Here is a 21,883-nt window from a genome sequence, read left to right as displayed (position 1 = left end):
AATATCAAGGCCCTAAGGAGTGGCCTCCTTGAATTTCCGGTGTTTGCGTTCACTGGCTGTTAATGCCTATCAAGGAGTGCCAGCCAAAAGTCAGTCAGGAATCTAGGTCAGTGAAAAAAGCAACAGTCCAAGCACTTTGGTTTTGCTGAGGCGATATAATTTTTGGAGAGAATATACATCGGAGGATTGAGATCAAAATGGCCCATTTTAAGCATGTTCTTTGATTTTAGAAGCTCTGCTTCCATTTTCTCCCAACCTGGCTCTTTCAAACTAAATTTCAAATTCTGCAGAAGATGGTAAATATTGAATTAAATTCATATTCATCATCCTTTTCCTCTTTTCTCTTTACTACTGCAAATTAAATATTAATATTGAAACAGTTAAATTTAGTGAGTTAGATTAGATCCTACTCATTTATAGTGCTTGTTATAACCTAGTTTTTTCCATTTCATTAATTTTTCATCTCTATTTTAATGCTACCACTTAATTAGTGTTCCTTTTTATATCCCCTACTAACTTTTTTTGTAAAACACCTTCTCTTTTGTCTTTAAAGACTCCTAACTTTTAACAATCAAGTAAAGAACTTTTGTACTTTGTTTTGAAAACTTTAAATTCTACGTAGTTTGGACTAAGCCCCCATCCTTAGGATCTATTTAAAAAAAATCATGAAATGATGAAGGTCTTGACTTTTTTAGGTACAAATTCACTGGAGGAGATAAAGCTTCCATAAATTATAAAATAACATTTATATACTTTTATGATACTACCATTCTTATCCTTAGTGATTTTGTATCCATTTATACTTACAAAAACATTTTTATAAAAGTTACAAACATATCTATGAATAAAATAGAAGAAAGTAGAGGTTTAATACAAAGTTCTTCAGAGACAAGAGGAAGAAAAAAAATCATGATTTAACCACAAATAGATATTATCCTGGGTACAGTAAACAAATACAATAGCTAGTTCCTTGCTTTTCACAGTTTTCAAGTTTCCTTATTATATGTTCGAGTCAATAGAAATTTCCACATTCATCTTCCCTGATTATGTTCTACTACCTTGTACTGAATGTTTTTCTTCTCTGTTCTTATTCCTGTGTTCTCTCTCAGTCTCCCTTCAATTGCCACCCTCCCTCCCCTCCCTTCAGCATTTCTCATGCTGGAGGCAGAGCACAGCAGCCAAAAATCGGAGCTGAAAATGGCTGGAATTGGGGCCAGGCAGCAGCCCTGCGCGGACAAAAGCCCAAGGCTCAGGCGAGCGCTTCCTGGAAAACGAGGTCAGACAAATTCAGGTTTCTTCATCCGGCCGATCAAGATAACAAGACTCGAATCATCCCAGCCATGACCACTCATTCACACCGCTTTTCTGAAAGGACAGAAGAGACGCCTGACTGCTACCTACTGAGAAAGAACTGAGACAAAACTAACCTCTAAGTGGCATTGAGGCGTCCTTGGAAATGGATGTCCAAGGATAAAGTCATAACCGTTCCACTCCAGGCACTCTTGCTTTCAAGTCAGAAACTGACATTGTATCCCAAGCCACCAATACATAAATACCACTTTAAAAAATAAAAAAAATAACAAACCTTGCAGGCCCCTGGGTGCTCCCTTTTGTCAATCAACAGGAATACAGTCTTTGGATATTTCAACTCTTCGCATGCAAAACGCAAACCCCTGAGCCGGGCGGCAGCAAGACCGCACAGGCTCTGAGGCAGTCTGACCGCAAGGGCGGAGTGGGGCCTAATGCTCCCTGGAAGGGTTGTCCTCAATTTAGTTTATTTCGATTCTCTCCGTGAAGTAGTTTATGTTTCACTTCAATGCCTGCAATAAGATTCTGGTTTTCACTCTTTTGGAGAACTACCCAATTCTCTAGGAAACATGATCAAATAAAATGAGCTTACTGGCCTGTGTTTTTGAGATGAAAATTAACACTCTATGATTTAGTGTCCTCTCAATGTTTATTCTCGGGAACCTTGACTTTTCTATCAGAGTGGGGATTAACAATTTTCTGCATAACTAAAGATGTATAAAGATGGAATGTGGAATAAGTTTTAGTCAATGTTCTTTTGGCTTTATTCATCTGCAGAAGGAGCAAAATAGTAAGCATATAATTTCCCACAATGTGCTATTTTAGTGATCAGGGCCCATTTCATTTCAGGAACAGAAAGAGTCTGAGTGATGTTGTCTGCAGCGCAGCCTCAATGCACAGCATGACTCTGCCAGGTCGTCCTGTTCCCACTTCTCAACCTTCCCAGCACACCCTTGTTTTTCTTTTAGCATGACTGGGGCCATGGCAGTAGGATTGCTGTATCTCTGATCTAATTATTAAACTGTTTGATAGAACTACACAGGTTGATGAAAAAACAAAGGAGACTATATATAGCTTATTCGTTTTTGTTACAGCTAAATATAGAAATGGCTAATTTCATATAACGCAATCTAACATCAGTTATCAATTGAGTAATTCATACTGGCAATTTAAACAGATACATTTAAGACTGTAGAAGCTGCAGAGGAAGATATGTTGGTGTGCAAAATTGACAAGCTGCTTAAGACTCTTCCTATTAAAATAGATTTACCCACTGGACATTAAAAGAAAAATCACTGAAAACTTTCGTTTCTCTTTATTCTAAAATTTTGCTGCTAAACCCCAGAATCCTGCTATGAAATTACTGCCAATGTATCATTCAGCATTATTATTTGGTCATATTTCACACTAGAGATATGCTAAAAAATCTGACAGCCTTATATTTTGTGGCAAATGGAGATCGACTTCTTGGATCAAATGATATATTTGGGCCATCTTGATTACTGTTTTCTTCAATATTGAATCAGACAGGAAGTTAATCTAATTTTATTATTAAGATGGATGAAAACACCAGATGCACTATTTCTGACATTGTTATTCATCATCACAGACCACAGATAGTATCAGAATTTTTAACTCTGTATCAACACCAGAACTCCTATATGATTTTTAACACACCAACTAACTTATTTTTAATCTTCATATGCCCAGGACTTCACACAATGCCTAGAACACAGATGGAAAAACCAATACGTATTTTTGAAATAAACCTAAGTGAAATAAACTTTTGTGAGGGTTTTCACCTGAGGATAGCACCTTCTGTACAGAAAGTTTCTGTAATTCTGTACAGAATTATGTATGAATCCATACATGATTCTTAATGAGAGCCATTCATTCTTACAAGGACAGCAAGCTTTAACAGTAAGGTTCCTGGTTTACCAGTGGAAGACAATGAGGCTGAAGTCCCTGGTTGAGAATTAGTTCAGGGATGTCTCATGTTACAACCTTTCGGTTATTGGTCCCCGACATCCGATTGCAATGGGAGACACTGACTAGTCTTTTACTGAAGGTTGTATGCAAAGGCAGGGACCCCAAGACACCATTGTCATAAAAATGTTCAGATTTAGTGATTTAGCCCACTATACTTCTCTTTTTTCCCCCTAGTTATCATAAATGCAAGTGGTCATCTTTTCCCCAATGTCACTGTGGGACGTAGACCAAACAAAACAAGGAAGGTAACTGCTCCACCCAAAATCTTTTATAAAAATTCTCAGTTTTGTCCAAGTGGATGTATTTGTAATTCCATTCTCTTAAGGATACAAATTTTATGAGAAACTTCTCAGGATCATGGTAGGCTCTTTACTGTTTAGATATTTTGAATTAATTGCGTAGTGTTTTCTTTTAATTTCAAATTCTGAGGCTAAAGATATTTCCCTAGATAGCACAAAGATTCTCTGCTGACTCATATATATGCACACATGAACGATACAGACATACACGTCCTCCTATCCTCACACTGTTAATGCTACAGAAGACTCTCTCTTACCTGTTTGGAAATTGACTGGGTGTTGCGGTCAGTTCGACTTCCATCTGTACTCTTCTTTGTGTTATTTCCTCACCATAGCAAGCTGGGTTAATCATAAAGCTTTCTAAGCTCAGCGCTGAGATGAAGCCTCATATAATCACCTGGGGGTAACTGCCTGGTACTATTTCTAGAGACATTGCTGATCCCAGGTCTACTGTAGCAGCCTGTGCATTCCCAAGGGATAGCCCAGGTGCTGGCTGTTTCAACCGTTTACTAGAATTGAAATTCATGGGGATTTTTTTTTTCCATGGTAATTAGCAAAACTGTAAGAAGAGAATTATGTGGGCTATAAATAAGGTGTTTCATGAAAGATTTTTTTATTTCTGCTTTTAAAAAAATTATACATTCACAAGGCACTTTTATGATAAATACAAAGTTCTAAAAGTTTCACTATTCCCTCCAAAATGTTCCTACTCTGTGCCAGGGACGTAACAGATATTTCAACCCTCACCATGATTTAGAAAGCAGGGATTACAATTCATCTGTTTATTGATGGGAAATTAAAGTCTTTTAAGCAAAGCCCAAGTAATGAGTCTGGGATTCAAATACAAGTTGGTCTGATTCCATAATTTGTAATTTTTCTCTCTCTATTGCATATGCACACCATCATGCTATAACAAAGAGGGATTTTAGATAAATGACCATTGTAATTATTATTAGTAATAAAACATTTGGTCTAAAAGAATATGAGGGAATGAAGACAATTAAATGTGATCTCTGTCTTTAAGGAGCTAATAGCCTGTTAGTACAAGGGCAGTTGAAACACTAGAAATTCCATCAACTATGGTGTCAAAGTATGTGTCACAGCTCTAGCAAGACTGCAATAGAACTTAATCATTTACACATTACTCGTGGCCTAGTAAATTGATTTTTTAAAACAATGGGGCACTGTCAAGAGTCTTAAAAATGTTCATGATCTTTAACCCAGTAATTCCCCACTCACACATTTCTTTTAAGGAAATAATATCAATGAATACAAATATAAATGGACACAAAAATTCCCCTTGCAACATTACAGTACAACATCAGGAGCAACTTACATGAACATCAATGTAAAAAGATAAGTAAATTATGGGACATTAAGGGGAGGTGACTATTTTCTAACTCTCCCTTTCCTGTGTTGTAAGTTCACCTTCTCTGCTGGTTTTTTCTAATTTGTCTTCAAATGTGCTATAATATTTCTCATGTTAAAATAAAATCCAAACAAACCAAAAGACCTCCTTGCCTAGTGATCATTTCTTTTGGTTAATCTCCTTTCAAACAATGGTCTCAGGAAAGTTGTCCATAGTCACTGTTTCTAACTCCTCTGCTCCACCTCCCATTTGCCCTGTACTGGTGCCTGCTACACTAAACCGAGACTGCTACATCCAATGGCCCATTCTGCCTTCATCTTGCTTGACCTATGAGCAGTCTTTGACACAGATAATTCCTTCTTTCTCCCTGATATTCTTTCCTGACCAGGCTTGCAGGATGCCACACTATCTTAGTTTTGCTTCACTCATGGGCCAGTCCTGTTCAAGTCTCCTGTATTTATCTTTATCTTTCTGACCTCTTTATCTTGGGGGGGCTCTATCCTCAACTCTGCCTCTTTTTTTTCTGAACCACAATCTCAAACTAATCAAGACATCACTCTCAGAATGCAAGGCTTGTATATCCAGTTGCATACATGACATACCCACTTAGGAGCCTAACTTGATCTTGTCTACACTCAACTCTTGATTCCTACCTTACCCACTTGGACCCCAAATCTGTTACTGCTTCAATTTTCTTCTTCTTCATAACTGCAATCTTTCATGTGCTCTGGTTAAAAAACCAGGAATCATTTTTGCCTCCTTCTTTTCTCTCATGTCCACAATTGGTAAATCCTTTCAACAAAATTCAGAAGACTACTTCTCGCCACCTCCACCATTACCACCATAACTTCCATAAGCTTTCACTGGGGCTATGGCAACAGCTTCCTAATTGGTCTCTTCCCTTTCACTCTGTCTCCTACAGTTTATTTTTGGCACAAAGCCAGAGTAATTTTTTTAAACCATAAGTTAGAACATGTTAGTGCTCTCCTAAACCCCTCCAGAGACCTTACCTGGTCTCCCAAACAGCATTTTTCCTCCCCATCTGCATTCCTCCTCAGTCCCCATCTTCTATCACTCTTCCCCTTATTCTACCCCTTTCTGTTCTGGTCCTCGCTCCTCTTGAAACACAGTAGTTCCCTCTGCCCTCAGGGCCTTTGCATGTGCCGTCTCATTGTTAGGAACCCTCTTTCTGGGATGTCTGCAGGGCTCACATTCTCATTTCACTCAGGACTTTCTACACAAACTTGATCTTCTCAGAGGTGCCTTCCCTAACCAGGTTATTTTAATACATCATCATGCCTGCCACCGTCTGCCTCCTTACCCTGCTTTAATTTTTATCTCCTCAGCATTTTTCAATATTGATACATAACTCTCCCTACTAGAAGGTATATAATATTCAAGACAGGAGGGATATTAGCTATCTTGTTTACTCATGATCCATGGAGCCTAAGACAATGCCCGACTTATGGCAGAAGCTGAATAAATATGTTTTGAGTGAATAAATAAAGCAGGTATATAATTTGATACTAGGTGAAATAGCCATAATGATTTCACTCATATGTGAAATATAGTGAATGAGAAAAATGGGGACAGACTCATAGATAGAGAGTAGGGTGACAGCTATTGGAGGGGGGAGGTCAGGGGGGGTAGAGGGATTGAGCAAAAAGGAAAAAGGGTTCATGGGCATGGGCAACAGTGTGGGGATTGCAGAAGGGTGGGAGGTATAGGGGACTAAAGGGTAATGGAAAAAATAAAATAAAAAATAAGTGTAGCTGGAACAAAAAGCTGTATACTTGACATATATAATGCAAAGTATGTATACTTTATAGCCACATAAATATATGAAGATATGTAAAGTAATGCAAAGACATTAAAATAATTGTGAGTAATGGTTTTTGAATAAAATGTTATCAATCTTTAAAGTATAAGATCACTGTGTATCAGGGAAATGATACCAGTTGACAGTTACAGAGTATGCCTTTGCTGTTCTTGAGAAATGACTAGTTTCAGCCACATATCTCAGAGGGAAAATAACCACAGTGATTTCAGAGTTAATACCACTTGTGTACACCTGAACATGATCTCTTATTCACTTTAGTACACCAGTTAAGTGCAAGATTTCAGAGTCAGATGGTTTGGGCCTGAGGCATAGCTCTTCTACTTGATAGCTAGATGACTTTGGGTTAGTTACTTAACCTCTATCAAGGTCAGTGTTTTTTTTCAAGGTTTTAGAGCAGTTTTAGGTTCACAGCAAAATTGAGTAGAAGCTACAGAGCTTTCCCATGTACCTCGCCCCTCCACTTGCATCCCCTCCTCCATTATCAACATCCTCTACTGGAGTGGTATATTTATTATAATTGATGAACCTACATTGACACATTATAATCACCTAAAGTCAATAGTTTACATTCGGATTCACTCTTGGGGTTGTACATTCTATGGATTTGGATAAATACATAATAATATATGTTTACCATTATAGTATTACAGACTATTTTCCCTTCTCTAAAAATCCTCTGTACTCCCTGTATTAATCCTTCTCTTCTCCCTAATGCTGGCAGTCACTGATTGTTTTACTCTCTCCAAAGTTTGCCTTCTCCAGAGTGTCATAGAGTTGGAACCACAATATTGGCTTTTTTCACTTAGTAATATGAATTTAAGTTTCTTTCCTGTCTTTTCATGGCTTGATAGCTCATTTCTTTTTAGCACTGAATAACATTCCATTGTCTGGATAACCCCAAATTTATTTAGCCATTCACCTATTAAAGGATACCTTGGTTACTTCCAAGTTTTGGCAATTATAAGTGAAACTGCTATAAACATTCATGTGGAGGTTTTGTGTTCAAGGTCAGTGTTTTGTAGCTGCCTTGGAGGGGTGTTGAGGGGATTAATTGAGATAAAGCTTCAAAGATGTTCAGCCTATTGTCTGGAACGTAATATACATTCAGTAAATGTTACCATTCATTGTTTTGTCATTATTAAGTTGGGTAGATATTTTTGCTTGTATCTCACAGATAAGGAAATTAAAATTCAAAACGACAACTAATAAGTGGCAGAACCAGGGCTTGTAAACAGGCTTTCTTACTATAAATTCAAGTGTTCTGTTATGTCAGGTGGCTGTTGGGCTGGAGGCAAGCAAAGGCTAGACTCAGCTTTGTATGGAAAATGATGCTTTGTCTCTTGGTGAACTTTTTCATTATGTATCTTTTTTATCATTTATTTATTTATTCTCACCTGAGTACACTTTTTCATTGCTTTTAGAGAGACAGAGGATGGGAGAGAGAGAAACATTGATCAGTTGCCTCCCATACATACGTGCCCTGACCTAAGATCGAACCAGCAATCTGGGTGTGCACCCTGGCTGAGAATCAAACCCACAACTGTTCAGTTATGGGACAACACTCCAGCCAATTGAGCCACACTGACCAGGGTTCCATCACATATCTTATTTAAATCAAAATTTGCACTGAATTTTGTGTACATACTAACTCTTATAATATGTCACAAAATAATTATATTTCCTTATTACTGAACTATTTACAGTGTTTGAGAGATAAGGAAGATGAGAGTGCCTAGTTCAGCCAGATATGTTGTCTCTAGCTCACCTTATAGGCACCAGATAGAGATTCTGGAATCAAACATGGAATTTCAAAAATTCACATGTAATCACATTATTGAAAAATCTCTTGTAAAAGATATTTTTTAAGAAGCTTAGTTGCCAAAAATATGGGGCAAATATGAGAATAACCAAGCCTTGAAATAATGGTGTGTCCACTTGGGGATTCAGAAAATCATAAGTAGAAAAGCTAAATATAAAATAGAAATAACTAGCCCTGGCTGGCGTAGCTCAGTGGATTGAGTGTGGGCTGGGAACCAAAGTGTCCCAGGTTCGATTCCCAGGCAGGGTACATTCCTGGGTTGCAGGCCATAACCCCCAGCAACTGCACATTGATGTCTCTCTCCCCCCCCCCCTCTCTCTCCCCCTCCCTTCCCTCTCTAAAAATAAAATAAATAAAATCTTAAAAAAATAAAAAAATAAAATAGAAATAACTATGTGTGCATTTACATGGCAGACTATGGAGTTTCTTAGGAAGAAACATGTGCTAAGAGAAATGAAGTTTGGGTCACAAAAGAGGGACTTAATTCCAATGAACTTGAGTGAAATGGGAGAGGAGGAAAGAGGGTTGTAGGTCTGAACTTGTACCAGAACTCTGGGGAAATCAAACCTAAAATTAAAAAATATACATCATTTGGGCACATAGATAACCAAGGACCATACAAGAATGACAGAAGAAAGGAAAGAGAGGAATTCCCTTCCTTTGGTGGTATACAGAGCAGAGCTTCGGCCCACAGAGGGATCGGGCTAATCAGGACACATGGGTCCTTGATAAGGAGACACAGCAGCTGTCAGAGAACAGCTGCTGGAATCAGTAGCATTAGCATCAAACCTGGAAGCCTGGATACAAACACAGGTAGTATTAACACTGCCAACAGTGTTGGGAATTTTGAGGCACAGGTTACCCCAGGACAAGTGTCCCCAGGAAGCAAGGCTAGAAGACTACTCTCTTACATGTCTTGGAAACACACACACACACACACACACACACACACACACACACACTGTGCTTATGAGAAAGTGGATGTCTGTAGAGGTTCTTGGCAAATGATATTAGGGTGGAAGAATTGAAGGAGGCTGGAGATCTGGTCATGGTCAGTGTTTATGTGAGTGGGGAGGGGGGAGGCAAGGAGAGTGCTAGTCATCTCTGTTATGATGCCAGTCTTATCACCATGTTGGCATGGCTATGGCAGTGTGGGTTTGTTTTGACTTTGGCGTTGGCATATACTCCAACATGCTATTCTCTCTGTCACTCTTCAACTGCCTCACCTTTTCTCATCATTCCAGTCTCAGTTTTAAATAACCCTTCCTCAGGGGTTTATTTGTTATACTCCCACCCCTTGATTTAAATTAAATTAAATTTATCACACCCTAGGTTGAAATTCCTTTTAACTATGATGGTTATTATAAAGTATCATTGGAAAAAAAATCACATAAATAATCTGGACATTGAAATAGTTTCAGGACAGAATAATGAGATATGAGATCAACCTTCGATGTTTCCCTAATAAGCCATGATAAAAATTTCCCAGTAATCTAGAATAAAGTAACAAAGCCTCATTACTTGGATATATAAGAATAAATTCACATTTGTTATTAATTCATCAGAATTCTTCTGTCTATATTATTTTTTCAATTTTGTATTACCATATGATAAAAATATAGTGGCATAATTCACTACTCATACATTCTGTTAGAGTGTATATATAATTTCTGTTTGTACTACATTAAACTAAAGAAATATATGAGTGCCTCAAAATTTATTATTTCCTGTACTACAGACACAATGACAAAGTTTCATGATTTATTAACATCAGTAGAATCATTCTTGATCTAAGAAGGAAACAAAATTCTTAACTATTTCTGGTTATCACATCTCTTATCCGATGTGCTCTCCTTACGGGGTTCAAGTTTTGAGTACTGCCAGCTGTCATGTATTTGGAGGAAAGCAATTGCTAAATAAAAAATGTTCAAAAATATTGTACCACATCCTATATGTTCAAAATGTATTTAGCAGATTTGTAATAACAGATAATCTGTCTTCCATTTTATCTGAACACCTTGACATAGGCACTATAAAAGTGAGTTTATGTGAACCTCACCAGATCATACAGACTTTTTTTTGCATCACAGCTTTCCTAAGCTTGCAGACAAACATTGACTCTATCACCATGAATTAGATCTTATCAAGCACCAATTCACTCCTTTAAGACAAAATAATCCCCACCTTGGTTATCTAGCAAGATGGTTAGGAGGAGGCATTTGGACAAATGTAAATTGTCACATGTTCCATAATGTCTTTTGTCACTGCAAAGGGAGGACACCCTGGGAGGGCAGATTTCAGACAGTCTCTGGGTGTTTGGGATGTATCTCTAGAATACAGCTTTCTTAGCTTTAAATGGACAGAGTTGAATTCCACAACCTTAACTAAGGCCCATTTTGGTGGTTAATTTTATTGGTCAATTTGACTGGGCCACGAGTGACCAGATGTTTATTGGATATTATGCTGGGTGTGTCTGTGTGGGTGTTTCTGGGTGAGATTAACATCTGAATTGACTGGCTGAGTAAAGCAGATGGCCCTGCTGAATGTGGGTGGGCCTCCTCCAGTCCATTGAAGGTCTGAATAGAAGGGAAAGGCTGAGTAAGAGAGATTAGCTCTTTCTGTTTATCTGTACTTATGCTGAGACATTGGTCATCTCCAGCTTTACGACTTAAACTTGAACTATAATTTATAACTTTGGTTCTCCTGGTTCTCAGATCTTCAGACTCATATTGGAACCATTGGTTCTTCTGGATCTCTAGATTACTGGCTACAGATCTTGAATCTTCTTAGCCTCCTTAACTCTGTGAGTCAAGGATCCCTTTTAATAAATCATCTCTCTCTCTACACACGCACATGTGCACACACACACACACACACACATACACACACACTGTGTGTGTGTATCTCTAGTGGTTCTGTCTTTCTGGAGAGTCCAAACTAATGCAACCATCTAATAATACTGACAATCTGATACTGTTAACAAACAGTTTTTTTCAAATATATTATGATTAAATTTTCCCTTCTCCTACATTCTCCTTGTATTTGTAGAAAGTTTTGGCTTACATTCTATAGATATGAGGGTAAAACAGATGGTGTGGGGGTGTAGTAGAGTAGATTGTGGTTACCAAATTGAGAGAATATTTATCAGAAACGTAAGAGTCAGTGTATCTTTTGTCCACACTGCTGAACAGAACACTTGTACAACTGAAATAATTATCACCCTCTACTTTAGCTCCCTTATCTGTTAGTAAAGAAAAAATATTAGATTATATAGAGTTCTCATTAAAATGAATAATAGTTCTAAAAGAATTAGTGAATTACTCATACAAGGAACACCAGCTTAAAACAGCTGTCTTTGCAAACACAATTTGTCAAATTAATACAACTTTATAAAGAGTAATATTTTCACAGATGTCCTTTCATGACTCATAAAAGACTATTTCATTGACTCCATTTAGGCAGTGAGAGCAAATTATATTGAGAAGAGTTGTGTGTAAGTCATATTTTGTGATATTTTAATCGATGTGTAGTTAGGAGAATTAGGTGTATGGTACAACAATTAAAATGGCTTTGTATAATCATGGCAATGATGGGACAGTGACTTGTAATTAATTCCAATGTACTGCTATACTGTTTGCTAATATCACTTGGTTAATAATTGAGAAACAAGGCATGTTCAAGTAATGGGATCTTACAATTTATGTTTTTCTATCTCTTTCAATATAAGCATGCATTCACCAAACTCAGAGCAAGGTCGCTTCCCATCTAAGATCACAGATGCTGGGAAACTGAAGTCTAGACCCAGGTTTTCACATTTCAATGCCAGGAACCCTTTCTCTTTACTTGCACTACTTATAAACAGTGTCTATATTTTGAGGTACAGTTTTTCAATACATGATTCTGTGAGAACATAATTTAGTAACTACTTTCAGCACTGAATAAAATTTCTTCCAATATGGTGTTTTGGAAATTTCTTAATTAAAAAAAAATTAGGCCTGAAATGGCAATATGAATGTAGGAATGTAGCTTTGGGTCCACATATGTCAGAGTTACCTACTTCAACTCATAAGAATGAACGGGTGTCTGGGTGAACTATCATGTACAGTTGGTTGATATTATATTCCATCAGAGAGTAAGAGCCTAATTTAGTAAGGCTAAACTGTTAATTTTGTCTTCAAAACCAAAATTGAAAAATAATATCCTGTCTTGCAAAAGTAGATACGGCTTGAGGTCATGCTTTTTTGCCCCTGAAGCGCTGGCTGCCAGCCTGTGGGCCAAAGAGATCAGTGGTGTTAACTGCTGTCTCATCCTCAGAATTCCTGTAGCACCTCCTTCTGGCTAAGGGAGTCCAATGGCCAACTCTGGGCCTGGAACGTTAGCCCCTTCAGATCACAGAGACAAGAACTGTGAGGCAATAACTGCAAGAAGCATCCTTGGAGGATGCCAGGTCAATACCAATTTCAAATTTCAGAGTTTGATGCCAAATCTAAATGAAAACACCAGGAAGCAATAAATTGAAGTAAACAGAGGCCAACAGGTCCTCTCCAAATATGTGAGTTTTGAAGCTTATAGTAAGAAGATAACTGGAAAGATTTCACTGGGCCACAGGATTGGAACTTTCTATACAGATCCCATGGGCTGTAATGTGGGAGTTCTGGGGTGATGCTAAGAAGGCAATAATGCCCATGGAGAAACTAATGAAATCGTGCATAAGTAAAATAAGGAAAAGATAGTGTCTGAGTCAAGAGCAATTTTCTATTATTCCCTATTACCTATCACAAGATAGAACAGTTTCCTCTATGTGCAATTAACTCATTTCTGCATATTCAATAAGGAAACATCATAGCATTGACAATCATTCTGGAGAACTATTTATCACCCCTCTTCCTGACCTTTGCTAAATTCTGCATGTGTGTGCTCACACATTTACATGCATGCCAGGGACTTGGGGTAAGAGGCAGATAGGGTGCAAAATATAAGAAGGCACTCACTCAGGGTTGAGTTAAGGTCAAGTATTGGGCATTTGGGGGATTAGAATCAGATCGTCTATGTGCATGCCTCTGAGAGTGAGTGTCTCCTCACATTTTGTGCCTTTGGTGTTTCTCTGTTTCCTGCTAGTCTTGGCTGTTTGTGTGCCTGCCCATGCACATAACTACAGATCTTTAATCTCTTGTTATGCTCTTTATAGTTAGGTTGGTTAGGGATATTTGTTTTAGCATTTGAAGATCCCTGATGTTAGTCACTTACATAAGAAGTAAACTTACCCACACCAGAGCAATGCTTATATGAATATCCATGCACAGGATATTAACATACACAGGAAGTTAACAACAGAAACGGGACTGGAATCAGTCTGCTTCTTGGTTCCCTGCTTCCACAACACCGCCCACTGCGCGTGCATCCACAGAAGACTGTTGACAGCCGTGATGAATGTGTGAACATGCTGGGAACCACAGGCTATTGCACTAATGTTTGTAAAAACTGAAGCTTCAAGATGATTGCTTTTCCAAAAAGAAAGCTCTCATTTTTTTGGTCATTGTGAACATTTCAAAAAATAGTATAAAGCAAAATAAATGAAGATCATTCATAGATTCACTAAAAGGCAACAAGCAATATTTTATGTATCTCTCTCTAGGCTTATTTTCTAACATACAAACAAGATATTGTTTATTGTTTTTATTATTTTTTTAAAGAAATAGGTGTACACTTTCTATAATGCTGTCCTTTTGTTCTCACTTAATGTATGCCATTTTCTCAGTCAAAATATGGGTTTATCTTATCATTATAGAAATATTTTAAAATTTATGTAATTAATCCTTATCAGTGGACATGTACTTGTTTTCTGTTTTGTCCTATAACATTGTATGTGTCATTTTCTTAGAATGTACAGAGTTGGAATCACTGGATCAAAATCCATGATTTTTGATGGACCTGATAATTCTGCCAAGTTGCCTGCAGGGAGGTTGTAAGAGGTGCATTTCCACCAGCAGTTTGGCACAGCTGGCTACCTGTTCACAGGACTAATGCTTGTCTGTTTGATATAAGCCCATTCATTATAAATTTCTGCTGCTGCCCTGTGTCATTGCTTGCTTTTATTTCTAGAGCCATGAAACACTGAAATCAATTAATTTAGACATTCACTTATTTTTCCAATGTTTACTGTGCACATAGCAAGTTTTAATTATGATGGAAGAAAACATGAATGAGATAGAGTTTTTGCCCTCAAAACTTATATAAATTTGACAAACAGTATCAAATAATCCGAGACACTGGCTTTAATCCCCACAACAACCAAAGAGGGTGGATGATGACTTTATTGTTCCCATTGCATAGACGAGGATACTGAGGTGCATTGCTTCAATACTCTGGAAACTGTGCTGTTAGCCACTATGGTACAACATCTTAAAGATACACATAAACAGCACCAAAATTAGAAAGATTATGTGGTAATATTGTGTCTGTAGGTCCTGACCAGAAATAGAAGGTGGAATGTAATTGTACTGAAGAAAAAATTCTTTGCATGGTAAGAGATAGACCCCGAAGTGCTGATGTGGTCTCTCCCCGGGTGGTAGGCACTGAACCTGTCGTTCTGGCCTCCTCAGAGCCAGTAGGCGTCTCACCCCCACAGGCCTGAGTGGGCCAATGAATTATGAACATGACTTCCTGAGGGATGAGGGAGACACTGGGGAGCTATGTGCACTCATTTACCTCCTAATCCTGTGTGTTCCCCTGGCACAGTTTGACTGCCTGTTTGGGAGTCATAAGAGACAAAAGCAGCCTTGAATTGAGGCTCGTCATCAGTTTTCAGACTGAATCTAGACTGGCAGTTTCGATTTGTCTCAGTTCACCTTTCCTGACAAAGTATTATCATTCTTAAACTTTGATAATACATAATTCAAAAAAGGGTTATAGTGATCAGAGATGATTCCACTCCATCTCCTGGTGGGAAGGGACTTGATAGGCAGAACTTCGGTCTGGAAAGGGACAGGGAGAACACTTCAGTAGAAACCACAGCAAGTGGCCTCCTATGGACATAGAAAGAGGGTGTTGTGTGTGTGTGTGGTGGTTGGGGGGGGGGGTGAAGAGAAATCCAGTTTGGCCAAAGGTATTGACACATATGTAGGGTATAGTGACAGGAAAGAATGAACAAATAAGCAGGCTAGGTATAATTATCAAGAGCCTCTACTGTCAGCATATGGAGTTTGATTATGATTTTGCAGTTCTTGGGAAACCACAGAAAGTTAAACTACTTAGTACAGTAATAAGAGTCCTATATAAATGAATTTCAAATTTCCTTTGTTAAGTCCTCAGCACACAGCTTCCCTACCAGCACATCTACACGTTCTCTTAGATCCAGACATACCAGACTACTGTTTGCTCATTCTCCAGCACGCCATGCTGCTTTATACCCCCTCTCTTTCCTTTGCTTATTATGTTCTGAATTGTCCTGTAGCCCCCAACTCCTTCATTAAATCTTACTTATCCTTAAAGTCCCAGCCTGAGTGCTGCCTCCGTGATATATTTCCCCCGCAGTTGACTTGTTTCTGCCTTACTCAGTTGGTCTTTGCGGAGATATTACTGGGAGACTGATTCAACAGCAATTCCCAAGTCCCCTTTGTTCTCCCTTGCCACCTCCCAGGGTTGGAAAAACGAAGTAGTCATTTCTGTAGCCTTCCTTACAGGTAAATGTGGTCACAAGGCACAATTCTGACAAGCATGCAAGACATATATAGGAAGCTTATGTTTCCTTATAGAAGAGACAGGCACCAGAGTAGTTCTCTGCCTTGTTCTCATTTCTGCTGTGAACACTGACATGATGCTCAGAGATGTGGCAGCTACCTTATAACCATGAGGTGGAAGGTATAAGGCTGGAAGGCACATGCCAAGGACAGCAAAGCCAGGGGATGGAAAGCTGTTGAAACACTGCATCTGACGGAGACTGCTCATCTGTAGATTTCTTCCTGTGAGAAATTAAAATTATTTATTGCATGAGCCTCTGTTAATTGAATTTTCTGTTTCTTGCTGCTGAAGTCATTCACAATGGACATAATCTACTTGCTCATCTTTATCACTAGATTATAAATTTCTGGTTCAACATATTTTAATTTCTTTGATGGAAAGTTTCAAATATCCTCATCTTTGTATTTACTTTTTTATTGCTTGAACTCTCAATAAATGTAGAATTGACTGAATATGGTTTCAACTATCAATGTAATCAACTAAGAGTTAGAGGGAGAAACTAAACATAACAGCTAAATAAACACTACTTGATGTCCTATTTTCTTTAAAGATACTCTGCGAAACCCATTTTTAGGTTTTAATATATTTCCTTATTGATATACTATCTAATCTGGACAAAGCTGAACACAATGTTAGTGAGCCAATTACTGCATTATTTAGGTGAACTTTGGACCAGAAGGCATATTAGTAACTTGTTTGTGTGAGATATCACACAAGGAGACGACAGCCAGCCAGCAGCAGTCATGTAAACACAGCTGGACTTTTCCAGGGATGTCATCATGTGTCACTATCACTCCTTGTTTGGACTATTCCCCTATAAATAAGTACATCCAGGCAAGCATCTGCTACCCTGAAAGTATCTGCAGTAGTTCTGTCCCAATAAAAACTTCACCTGAAATTAAAAAGTAATTGCTGTGGTTGAATGGGAGGATTCAAAGCACATACAGTCCCTGGAATTTATTTTGTAGAAGTCAGTTATCAAATGTCAAGTGGTAAAACTGTCCAATATATTTTCTAACATTGAGTAGTAGCATTAAAAATATCTAGTCTTTAAGAATGAGGACAGAACATCATTATTCCATAGAGGTTTTTCCCCTCATTTTCTAGGTATGTGTTAAAATCAGTAGTAAAGGGTCAGTATGTATTAACCTCTTTTAGAATGACCATTTAATTTGAAATGTATAGATAACCTTTATTATATTTTTCCATTACCATTTAGACCCCTGACACCCCCTCCCCCACACAATCACCACACTGTTGTCCATGTCCATGAGTCCTTGTTCCTTTTTGCTCAATCCCTCCACCCCTAACGACCCCCGCCCCCAACACACACAAACTGCCATCTGTTCTCCATCTATGGGTCTGTCTCTATTCTGCTTGTTAGTTCAGTTTGTTTATTAGGTTCTATGTACGAGTGAAATCATATGGTATTTGTCTTTCTCTGACTGCCTTATTTCATTTAGCATAATGTTCTCCAGTTCCATCCATACTGTTGCAAGGGGTAAAATTTTCTTCTTTTTTTATGGATGAGTAGAATTCTATTGTGTAAATGTCCCATAGTTGTTTTATCCACTCATCTACTGATGGACACTTGGGCTGTTTCTATAACTTGGCGACAGTAAATAACTCCGCAATGAACATAGGGGTGCTTATTTTCTTTTAAATCAGTGTTTTGGGTTCCTTTGTATATATTCTCAGAAGTGGGATCATTGGTCAAAAGGCAGTTACATTTTTAATTTTTTGAGGCATCTCCATACTGCTTTCCACAGAGGCTTCACCATCTGCATTCCTACCAACAGTGCAAAAGTGTTTTCCTTTCTCCACATCTTCACCAGCACTTGTTTATTGATTTAGCAATGACAGCCATTCTGACATGTGTGAGATGGTATCTCATTGTGGTTTTAATTGCATTTCTCTCATTAGTGGCATTGAGCATCTTTTCATATGTCTATTGGGCCATCTGTGTGTCTTCTTTGGAGCAGTATCTATTCAGGCCTTTGCCCTTTTTTTAACTGGGATGTTTGTTTTGAATTTTGTAGGTACTTTATAAGTTTTGAACATTAACCTCTTACCAGATGTATCGGTGAATGTGTTCTCCCAAGAATGACCATCTAATTTTTTACTTAAGTTTTAAAGGACCACTTTCTTGAATATTAAATCAATGTAACAAAGCTGTTATTATATATAAGTGTGAAATCTATACCATCGCCTGAAAATGTTTAGTGAGAAAACATTTCTCTGATAAATGTGTTTGGGATTTAAGTAGTTTCTCAGCTAGAACTAGAATGTGATGGGTAGACAATATCTAGCATTTTAAATGACAATGAAAATCTCAGGGGCATGTATATTTTTTTCCTTAACAAATAGCATAATTATTTGTTTGTCTTTCACAGAAAGACAAAAGCTCTCTGAAGCAGTTAGCTTTAAGACCTCCTAGGTAGGAAAAGCAGACCTAATTGAAAGGCATTATGGCAATTCAGCGACTGCGTGTCTTGTCAGCATTAACTAGGGTCTAACTGATTATTCTTCCGAAGGGTAATGCATATTAGTGAATGTGTAATGAAGCATCCAGCAAAACATCAGTGTGCCCTTTGGTGTCACTGTGATTTGTCAGTGACAGTGAGGACAGGAAGATGAATTTACTATAATAAAGTTTTATATCAATAAAAATGCAAAAATATGCTGTATCTTCAGCATAGATGTTAGATATTTGCATTTGATGGACACAACTGCAGTCTCTGAACCAACACAACATTGACAAGGAGAGGATCTCCTGAAATAGTATTTTCATGGGACACTACTACAAACTGACAGGTGCCTACAAAATATGATATCAACATCTTCATTTTGTCTGGATTTCATTTCAGAAATTCAGTAAACATGTCCCCAAATGTGGAATTCTTTGGAATTTCGCTCTTAAAGCAGGTAGCTTTAAGAGTGAAATAAGTACAGAGGTTATGTTCCTAGTCTGGAAGATTAAATAAGTTCAAGTATTCACTTTCTAATTAATTTATGTGATTTGGGCAGGGAAACCCCTGCCTACAAAATGTTCAAAAGTAAATGCTACTGCTGTTAAATAAGTGCTCCCAGTTGAACAATGTGTTAAGTGGAGGTTGACCTCCATGCAAAACACAGCAGAAATCTTAGCCTGTCAACCTAGGCAATTCTGGTCTACAGGCCACTTTCATCGTATATTTCCTGATAACTGAAACAAATATAACTTGTGCTGGATATTTATGATTATTGATAGCAATAAAAAGTATTTATTGAATGTTTTGAATACACTAGTTCACTAAATTTTCCTGTACCCTGATGCAGCAGGTCCCTTTACCATGTCCAGTCTGCCAATGAGGAAACTACAGATGAAGAGCAGAGAGGTCAAGGACTTACCCAAGGTTAAATAGCTGTAAACAGGGGACATAAGGCTCATTTCTACTGCTAGAGCACTCATTATCTGTTACAGTGCCCTGTAGAGACTTCACCTAATTCTAAAGCAGCAAATGGAGCAAAATTTTAATAGTTTCATTTAGCACTTACTGATATTTACATCAAGATTTTTCTGTTTCTAAAATATTACTTCATTTAAGTATTTCGGCTCACTTTCTCTGGTCAAGAACCCTTTAGAAGATACACTGTCCAATTGGTAGGGATTGTCAAAGAGACCTCTTAGTCTGTCTATCATGTTTTAAGGACAGTGTAAAATCATGCCTTTTCTCTTTGCCAGTTGACCTTCTTGACACCTTTCTTCTATTCTTCTCTTCAGTTAGGCAGCCATGGAATCCCAGAGGTGTCAGAGGAGAAACTCACAGTACTGTAAGATGTTGTTCCAAATGCCAATATAATTGCACAAGAGACCTGGGCAGTGGAGCTGGTGAAAGAAACCTTTCAGCAATGCATGACACATTACTACAGGTACCCATGTTGCCCTCCAAAAGGCAAGCTTTAGAGATACATCAATGTAAATTGTTCCAGAACATGAAGGTTTTATGAAACATTAACACTGATTTACTACCCCAGGCGGACTACTTGTGAAAGTGAGTGACTCTCTAAAGTGCTTTAAGAGAAGGGAGAAAGAAAAATCTATATGCCAACTCCATTTAGTCCCCCAAAGAATAGGTTTATTTTTCTGCCTCGTGATCACCTCTAATAATATCACAGCACTTTTAGAAAGAATGGATATGATTTCCCTAACCCACATCTCTCATTTGAGAAACTGCAATAACAATTAACTATTAATGACAAGAAGAAAATAAGCTTTTTTCCCCCCTTGGCAATTTGTCACAATGAACTCAGTAGCTTGAGAAGCAATTCAGTGTGTTTTCTGTCAGAAGGATATTATCTCAGGGGTAAGAAAACCACACCTTCAGAAAAGTGCCCTTTTCATAGATAAAACCAGAGCTACATGGTTTTTACATTATTTTTATAGATCCATTTTACTTTCATAAATCAAGGGCAAATTTAAAATTTAACTGAATAAAGTCATCAATGAGGAAATTATTTACCCTCCTTTCTGGTTCTTTAAAATCAACCTCTAGTTTAATTACTGAATTATTTAGACTTTTTTTTATAATCAAAGTTTGATTAATTTTAAGTTCTACAATCTGAGGAAAAGAATTTCAGTGCACTCTTTAAAATAATTTGTTGCACTTTGGATTGTCTCAAAATCATGTTTGAGAACCACTGGTTTTGCCAATATCTCTTTTGCTGTAATAGGTGATGCCTTATCTTTTTAACGTATGCAGCAAGAACTAAGCTTTTCACCTTTTTGCCTAAGCACATAAATCCATCATCCTGTTCATGGCATTGTTTATTGAGATGTCATCTCCTTGACCTATTTTCTTTCCAAAATATTGATATTCAGTGTATAAAAAACCCTTGGAATTAAATGAAGACTATGCTCTCTTGGCAAAGCCTTCTAGAGAACAAAGGATAATTTTACTATTGACCCACCACAAGTCCTCTGGGAAGTCTTTTGAAAGCTCTGCTTGTCTCAAGGCAGACATTTTGTTTTCTTGTCAAAATAGAACTTCAACTTATTAGAAATACCTCTATCAAAATCCATTTCCTATCTCCTATGAACTTAATTCTTCAAAATTTTAAATCTTATGGGTATTTTGTTTCTTCAAATTGGGGAGTCAGGAATTACACTGTCAGGTGTCATGGAGTAATAGAGACTGATTCATCTTCCTGTCTGGGACAAATATAAAACCAGATGAAATGTAGGGGACAAAGGTGTGCAGACATTGGGCAGCAGGTGGCACAGGACAGTGGTCTCTGAGAGAAGGAACGAGGCAGGGGGAGGCTTACCAGTACCTCAGCTTGCTGTCTGGGGAAAAAAGAGGACCTGAATAGAGACCAGAGGAATCTCTGGGTTTAGAATTCAGAAAGGCCAAGGAGGCTAGACTTTGGGAGAACCCCAAACACTCCATCTGTAACACTACCTCCCCCTCCCACATACTAGCCAGACCTCTGTCTTCAGTCCAGTGCTTTCATACCGAGAGTGTCTCCAGCAAATGGCA

The 21,883-nt window shown here is 37.9% G+C and overlaps 1 protein-coding gene across 2 annotated transcripts in view; it reads right to left on the bottom strand.

The window, feature by feature from the left end:
• The window catches only part of PTPRR (protein tyrosine phosphatase receptor type R), a 242,574-nt gene that overhangs the window by 124,588 nt on the left and 96,103 nt on the right, over nt 1-21,883 (bottom strand). Inside the window, exon 1 of one of the 2 annotated variants that reach the window (XM_028532466.2) lies at nt 3,854-4,146. The exons of the other annotated variant lie outside the window; for it this stretch is intronic. The gene's annotated coding sequence lies outside the window, so the exon portion shown is untranslated. Of the gene's footprint in view, nt 1-3,853; nt 4,147-21,883 lie in introns of those variants that run through there. 2 annotated transcript variants of the gene reach the window in all.

This window comes from Phyllostomus discolor, chromosome 2 (assembly GCF_004126475.2).
Source record: "Phyllostomus discolor isolate MPI-MPIP mPhyDis1 chromosome 2, mPhyDis1.pri.v3, whole genome shotgun sequence".
Lineage (NCBI taxonomy): Eukaryota > Metazoa > Chordata > Mammalia > Chiroptera > Phyllostomidae > Phyllostomus > Phyllostomus discolor.
The sequence above is the reverse complement of the archived record's forward strand: the minus strand, read 5'-3'. Positions and strand labels throughout refer to the sequence as shown.